The sequence below is a fragment of the Canis aureus genome, chromosome 12 (genome assembly GCF_053574225.1).
Source record: "Canis aureus isolate CA01 chromosome 12, VMU_Caureus_v.1.0, whole genome shotgun sequence".
In the NCBI taxonomy this organism is placed as follows: domain Eukaryota; kingdom Metazoa; phylum Chordata; class Mammalia; order Carnivora; family Canidae; genus Canis; species Canis aureus.
Genome location: NC_135622.1, coordinates 38,872,280 through 38,880,017, shown reverse-complemented (window position 1 = coordinate 38,880,017; position 7,738 = coordinate 38,872,280).

Here is a 7,738-nt window from a genome sequence, read left to right as displayed (position 1 = left end):
ATCTTGGTAAATGTGGCTCCAGTGATTATAATGGTACTTTGTGATGGTGTTTTGTTGTTGTTTTCCTATTGCTACGTAATGACAACCATTTCATTGTCTCTCATGATTCTGTGTGTTGACTGGCACAAGCAAGACAGCTCTTCTGCTGGTTTCCCTTGGAACATCTCATGTGGTTTTCATTAGATGTTGGTGAAGGCCAGAGTAATCTGGAGGCTCAACTGGGACACCATCATATCTGGGCCTCGCTCACTCTCCATGTGGTGTTAGGTCCTCAAGACTCCTGAAAGTACAGTAATGGAAGCTGCCAATGTTTGGTTCAGAATATCACTTCTGACTCCTGTACTGGTTTTTCGAGAAGCAGAACCAATCAGATGTGTAATATACATTATATATGTATATATGTATACATAGATGTATATATTATGTACATATATTGTTTGCTTATTATACATATGTATATGCATATGTATTATACATATGCAATGTATATTATATATGACATACACATAAATATATGTATAGTATTAAAGTGCTTGGGTGACTTAGTCGGTAAGGGTCCACCCTTGATTTCAGCTCAGGTCATGATCTCAGGGTTGCGGGATTGAGCCCAATATTGGGCTCCATGCTCAGTGGGGGGAGTATGCTTCTCTCCCTTTCCATCTCCCTCTGCACTCTCAAATAAATAAATAATTATAATTAAATTATATTTCTGTAATATACACCCACATATATAGATTTATTATATGGAATTGGCTTATGTGATTATAGTAAAGAGATTGAAATAATAATAATAATAATAATAATAATAATAATAATAATAATACAAACTTCCCACAAATGAAAGCCCAGGCCTAGATAGCTTCACTGGTGAATTCTACCAAATATTTAAACAAGAATGAATGCCAATTTTTCACGAACTCTTCCAAATCCCAGGTGAGCCCTGTGGGACTACATCAGAGAGAATACCAGGTGTTCATTGGGGATCATCTTTGGAGGCCAGCTACCAAAATCCACCTTGTGCAAAATCTGATTAGATCAAAAGAGCAGACAGTTTTTGGCATTAGCTGATTGCTTCCTGAAACTCCTTTGGCTGGAGCTCTTCCGTGTTCAGGCTTTGAATCTTAGTGAATACAAAGCCCCTTGAGGAAAAAAAAAAAAACAAAACCAAAAATAAATAAATAAAACAAAGGCCCTTGAAGCAGTAACACACTAAATCATTTACATCTTAGTACAAACCAAGGACTTGGAGATGTGATATTTAATGTTGTGATAAAAGAAGATATTTCAAAGCCTTAGGACTCAAGGTGGGAAGAAAGGAAGTTGAGTGAAGGATGGGTGGGGCAGGCTGGATGGCAAGGTTGGAGTCAGAAAGTTTCCTCACTTGCTTGTTGATTTGCTTAGTACCAGGACTGTTTAAGTCCTTCATAGATAGGGACAGCAGTGTCTCCTTTCAAGGGGGGACTTTAGTAAGAATCTCATTCCAAAGCCATGAATCTATAATGGCACGATTTTGGATACATACCAGCAGGAAAGGAATGGCCTTGGGGGCATTAGAGCCTATTCAGAACCCCTAAAATCACAAATTAGTTCTGCAGTGTGGTCTGTTGACAGCCTCCTAACTCAGACTACATTTACTACAGAACAAAGATTCTATCCTTTCCCCTAAAAATTATGCTTTTCTTAGAGATTGGAGCACATAAGAGTCTTTGGAAGCTACTTTATAAATATTGACATCATAGTTATTTTGACCTCAGTAACCCAAAGCTACCAGCAGTGGCAGAGGAGCCAAAGGGTTCAATGTGATTGGCCAGACTGAGAGTTCTTTTCTTGGATTTCAGCAGACCAGTGATTCCTCAAGTGTGTTGGGAATGGAAACCATAAACAAGAGACGTTGCTTTCTTCTTATGTGGTGGTCCCCCATCTGAGGCTTGTATTTCAAGTTTTACCTGTACCTCGTACAACCTTTGGCATGAAGCGTTTCAGTGAATAATGCTTTTAAGTGGCTTGCTTAACTCCATTTCTCTTCACACATTCAGTGAGCTAATTCTATTAGCAAAGGTTGTTGATGGTCTAAGAAAAATTGAAGGAGTTCATTTTTGGCAAAGATTCCTAATTTGTAATGTTGGTGGTTACCGCACCCAAGGCTTCCAACTTAATTGGAAACAGTGGAATGTAATTTAGTGGTGGCTGTTCCTCTGGCTGTTAATTTAGCTGATTTGAATTCCATTAAGGTTTTAATGGAAACAGCTCCTTGCTAATTAATCAGAACCTCCACTGCTAGGAGCTGGTTACAGGTAGGATGTGCACAGTGCTTTGCTCACCCGTGTTTCCTGAAGCATACTCTGCAACGGTGCCTGGCCCAGCTCTGGATACGTTTGGTATCTAGAAACAGATTTTTGAAACTGTTGGTGTTTATAATCAAAACCAGAGTCTATTCAGTGACCAAACACTAAAACTGCTTGAGTTTTGTTTTTCTAGCTGAATTTCCAATGACAAAATATTGAAGGCGTTTTGTTTATTGGCTTTTCCCAGGAGATCTACTGCTAAGATAAGACTCAGGCTTTACAACATTGTTTAAAAAGAGAAGTTAGCATCTTAAGAATCTTCTTTTTAAAAAAAGATAAAGCAAATATTTTCCACTTTATTATTTTATTAAGACTTTAGTGATTTTGAAAATCTGATATTTTGGTCTGCTAACCCTTGTGGACTAACTGTGGTCTTCCAAGTTTTCCACGGGAGTGTTTGAATTGCCCCATGTTCCAAAATAGTTACAAAGCATGGGTAATGGTCCATCTCATTTAGTCCTCCCCAAAGTTAGGAACCAGGCTCAGCGCAGTTCTGAGAGAACAGACCTGAGCCCCAGCTGTCCCAGGCCTAGTAGATTCCTTTTCCCCTTGCAGAGGTAACTGTGTCATAGAGCTCCAAAACAAGAGTTTCCTCTATAAGGTCATGGTAAAATATTGTTGATTTTAATTTGCAAAGGCAAATTTAGAACAAATCAGAGAAATCTATGATGGCCTTCCCCCCCTCCCCATCTTCCCCTCTCCCTACTTCTCCTTGCAGCTGAATCTGGTAGGTATTCCTCCTTCATCTGTAGAAAAACACATTCCACTTGTTGTAAATTGCCTGACTTTTCAGTGGCAGCTTAGATGTTGGCGGAGCTTTAATCAGTCTTGCAAGAAGAGGAGTCTTCACTCAGCACATTCACTTCTGAGGTCCAACGGGAATGTGTGTGACTACATGGCCTCACCGGAAAGCCAGCCTCAATGCCTCCCAGCCCCATCATGTGGTTTCCTTGAGGTCGAAACTACTCTTCTTAATTCCTGCTTTCATTGGGCTGTTAGTCTCAAACCACATGCTTACCTCTTCTCAAAAGTCAACATTTAGCTTACATAAGAGTGGAGACCTAAGGATTAACATGTCACCCTGCTGAGGAAAAGGAATGTGTTCTTATATGCTCATGATTCAGCTACCATCCATTGGATGTCTATTCAGGGATCAGATGGTTTAGATTTTCCAAGATAGTGCCATGGAAAGAAATTTTGAAGTTTTCCACAAAGGCAAATTATTAACTATATATTAAATATGGTCATAATATTTGAGGTTCTGATAAATATATAAATAAGGAAAACAAGAGGCGTTGAATTGTGTGTCTCATATTTGAGGTTTGACTATCTGATCACCTTAGCTGTGCGTTCACATATTTTATAGGAGCAAAGATGATTAAGGCATGATTCTGCTTTAAATGTGTTCACAGGTAGCAGGGGACAGAGGCAGTGTATACCAATAACATTAATAGAAGGTAGAAAGTGACAGGTGTGACCAGGAAGAAAATACTGATGGGGGAGTTCAGAGAAACAGATTATGTTGAGCTAGAAAGGTGACCCAGAGGAAGTATTCTAGCCAGGGTTGAAGGACCCCAAAGCTTTGGAATAGTAGAAATGAATTGCAGGGTGTTGAAGACTTGTAAGACATATGAGCAGAAATCTGCAAATGTAATGTTGTTGAGGGCATGGAAGGCATGTACAATGAAATGAAGAGAGAGTGACAAATCAATCCAGGAATCTTAGGCCAGAGAGATTGGACATCACTTAGTTGGTGGTGGGGTGAAACTGAATATTAAGGTAGGGAAGCATGATCCGAAGAGTTAATGTGGTGTCATGAGTAGACTAGGGATGGGCAGGGGGTTAAAGGGAAAACAAGAGTATACCAGGAACTTGGAGGAACCCCTCAGGTGCCTGTGCAGGAGGTGGAGAATTGTCTATGGAAATCTGTGGTCACATGGGTAGGGTTCTGACATCTGATAATATGTGTGGCAACAGTCCAGCAAAAGGCTCCGGCCAGGAAAAAAGGACTCCAGGTGAGTTAGAGCCACACTTCTCAAACTTTAATGTGTACACAAGCCACTTGGGGATCTTGTAAAAATGTAGATTCTGAACCTGTCGGTCTGGGTGGGGCCTGAGATTCTGTGCTTCTTAACAAGTTCCCAGTGAGGTTCAGACTTTTGGTCCAAGGCTCATGTGTTGAGTAGCAAAGAGCTAGAATAATTCACATTTACTAGTTTTAGGAAATGATTTATAAGCTCTCAAAGCCTGTGAGAACCCAATTATTTCAAAGTATGTTTATTTCTTTAAATCCCGTTCTAAATGTGGCAAGAAGCTGGCAAATTGTATTAGATTGTGTTTGGTTTTTAGGTTCTTGCTTGATGCATCCAGACTGTGGCCTTCTTCTCAGAATAGTATGTGAACAGCCTTTGTGGCCTTAGGCTAAGTCACAAAGGAGGGTCTGCTCAGGTATGAGCAGCTCTTTGAGACAATTCAATGGCTGCTCTAGTTTCAAGTAATAGATGTCTTCATTATTACAGAAGCCTCCCTTCTATGTTTAGGATATAAAGGAGTAGAAATTGAGGAAGGAAAGCTAATTGTCCAGATGTGGCAGGTCCTCAAGCCTATCCTGACCCAGTAGTCTGGAGTCAGTCTGTAGCCTGGGAGGGAATGGGGTTAACCTCAAGGCAGTATGGTGGGTCAGTGACCAAAATGGTGACAGGAAAGCAGATATTGCCACGGGTCAGTGACCAAAATGATGACAGGAAAGCAGATATTGCCACATTTGAGGTTGGCCCATGCAGGTTAATGGCCCCCCTGTCTCTGGAATTGCTCTTCATGACCCTGAGGAGTGCCGCCAGCTATACTGCCTGAGGCCCTTCATTTATGGGGAGACCAGCTTTAGCTTTGTGCCAGCCCTTTGGCAGTGGAGACCCCTGGCCCTCCACATGAATCAGAAGAATTGGCTTTGAGCTTCTCCTCTTGGAGCTGAAAAGAGTTGGGGGGAGGTGCATAAGCCAAATCCACTTACAAATATAGGGGAACTATTTATCTCCCTTCATTATCCTAGACCACAAGGAACTCCTATTTCTCTTAATAATCAAATTGGCAGGATTCTCAACCACCATCTACTAACTTGAGCCACCTTAGTACCTCCTTAGTTTCTTTCCAGGGACAGCCTCCTGATGTCACTCCCGAAGCCAGAGCTCCAGCCAGTCCCAGTGGGCCTAGAGAAGGCCTGGGCACTGCTCTGCACAGAGGGCCTTGAAGTCCCCGTGTAGGCCCAGGCCCAGCATTGTCTGTGGCCAGCACATCATCTTGGGTTTCAGCCCTGGCAGGAGCTGATGGATCAGCCTCATTGTCACATGGGATTTTTACAGAAGCCCAAGGCTTTGCATGACATGGCTCTGAGGCCCCTGGACAGGAGCAGTTTCTCAGGGTTGGAGGGGAAGGGACAATAGATGGCTCCCTCTATGGGACTGGGTCTCAGTCCCCATGTGGCTCACATTCTTGCAGGTCATTAATGCACTGCTCAGAGGCCCTTATGAGTCCCTTGTCATAGGTCATCCCTGGACAGTCAAGGTCCAGGCATAGAACTGGGGTCACTCAACTGGCATCCCCTCATAGAGAGTTCCTCCTGGTTTTCACCCATTGATTGGAAGTTGGGTCTAAGCAACCATCCATTACTCTCATAATTGGAGATGTACACATAGGCATTCTGGAGTTGAACAGCCAGTGGTTAATCCCAGCTTTACCAAATAGTTCATGGCCTCCTGATCAGGGGCACGCACCTTGGGGCCAGCCCGACTGGGACCCATGCTCCAGATCCTCATCTTCCTCGGCCAGGCCTAGGATCGCTTGGAGTCTAGGTGTCCTCAGCCACAAAGCAGAGATGCTGAGGCCCCCTCCCCTGGGGCTGCGGTAAGAATGGAGAGATGCAACGCAGGGGGAGCACTCTGCATTGTGTGTGGCACGTGGGAAGCACCCAATAAATATTAGCTAGTGCTGTGAAAAGATGCTTATTTAATAAGTAAGGAGTTGTGGGTTTTATTAGAGGCAAAGCAGGTATATCTGCTTCTAAGTCCCTCATCCCTCTGGGAAGCCACACCACGAGCTCGTAAATGCTGAGTGCGGCATCCACCTGGTGGCCGCATCCCCAAATCTCTCATCAAGAACCTTGAAGGAAATGAAAAGGCTTGTAATTTATAAACCGAGGCTTCTCAAGGGGGCAAGGAGAGGAGTGGGGAGGGTCGGAACCCATGCTCTGGGGCTTCGTGGGGTCGGCGCAGGCAGCTTGAAAACAAAGCAGCACTTTGTCCTGTGGCTTTGCTTTGCTTTTTGTCATAATATTTAATTAATTTTGAGATTTCAAATAACATTAGAGGAAAGTGTGAGATATTTACATCTCTTAAGGAAAGGGGCATGGTTTTAAAAGGTTGAGAAGCCATCTATAACCTATAAAACACAGCAAAGCTCCCAGGAATGTTATAGCTACAGGAAGGCATAGTGCTCTGCACACTCTGTCCACCCTGCCAAGCACTCACCCATCCCCAAGGTGGCAACGGGTGGGTGGAGACATGCAGCCCTCCCAGTCGGCCTAATTGGAAAAAGCTGGCACATGCACAGGGCGCTTCTGTGTTCTGGACCCTTCCTTTTGCTTTATAATGCTAATGAGTGAAACTTGAATAAATGTTCATTAAAACCATCTGAAACACGATGCCCCTTCATCCTTGGGTTTTCACTATTATTCCAGCTATCCATTAGGATGTAGGGCATAAATCCTGTATTCGATCTGAGAGGTCCATTTGCCACTCTGGTGAAATAAAACTCCTTTATGGATCTTTTGTCCTAGTTTTCATTTTTTTTTAACATAAAATATTTAATAAAAATTTAAAAGTTAATAAAAGTGAAAAATATTCTTGCAGAAAAAGTACACAAATGTATGGCTTAATGAACTGTTACAAAGTGTGACCAATCAAGAAACTGAGTATTACCATCCTCCCCTGCCCCTCTCCATATCTTTGGTCACTAACTACCCCCAGAATGATGAACACAACCCTGGCTTATAATAGCACATAATTATTTTGCTTGATTTTGAACTTTATGTAAATGGAATCATACAGGATATGCTCTTTGGGGTCTGCCTTTGTCCAAGAGTATGTTAGTAAGACCCATCATCCATGTTGTTGAGTACTGTAGATCATTCATTCTCATGCTGTGTAGTAGGATCGTTGTGTGGCCCTTCATGTTTGGAGCTATCCTCAGTAGAGGTGGGCTTGTGTCCCTTAACAGGACTGGTTGAAGATACATGAGGGGACTGAGGTGAGCCGACTGGGATTTCCCAAATTGGAAACAGAAAGTATCTTTCTTCCTTAGGGAAGTAGTCCATCATAGCAGATTCAGGAATCAGACCA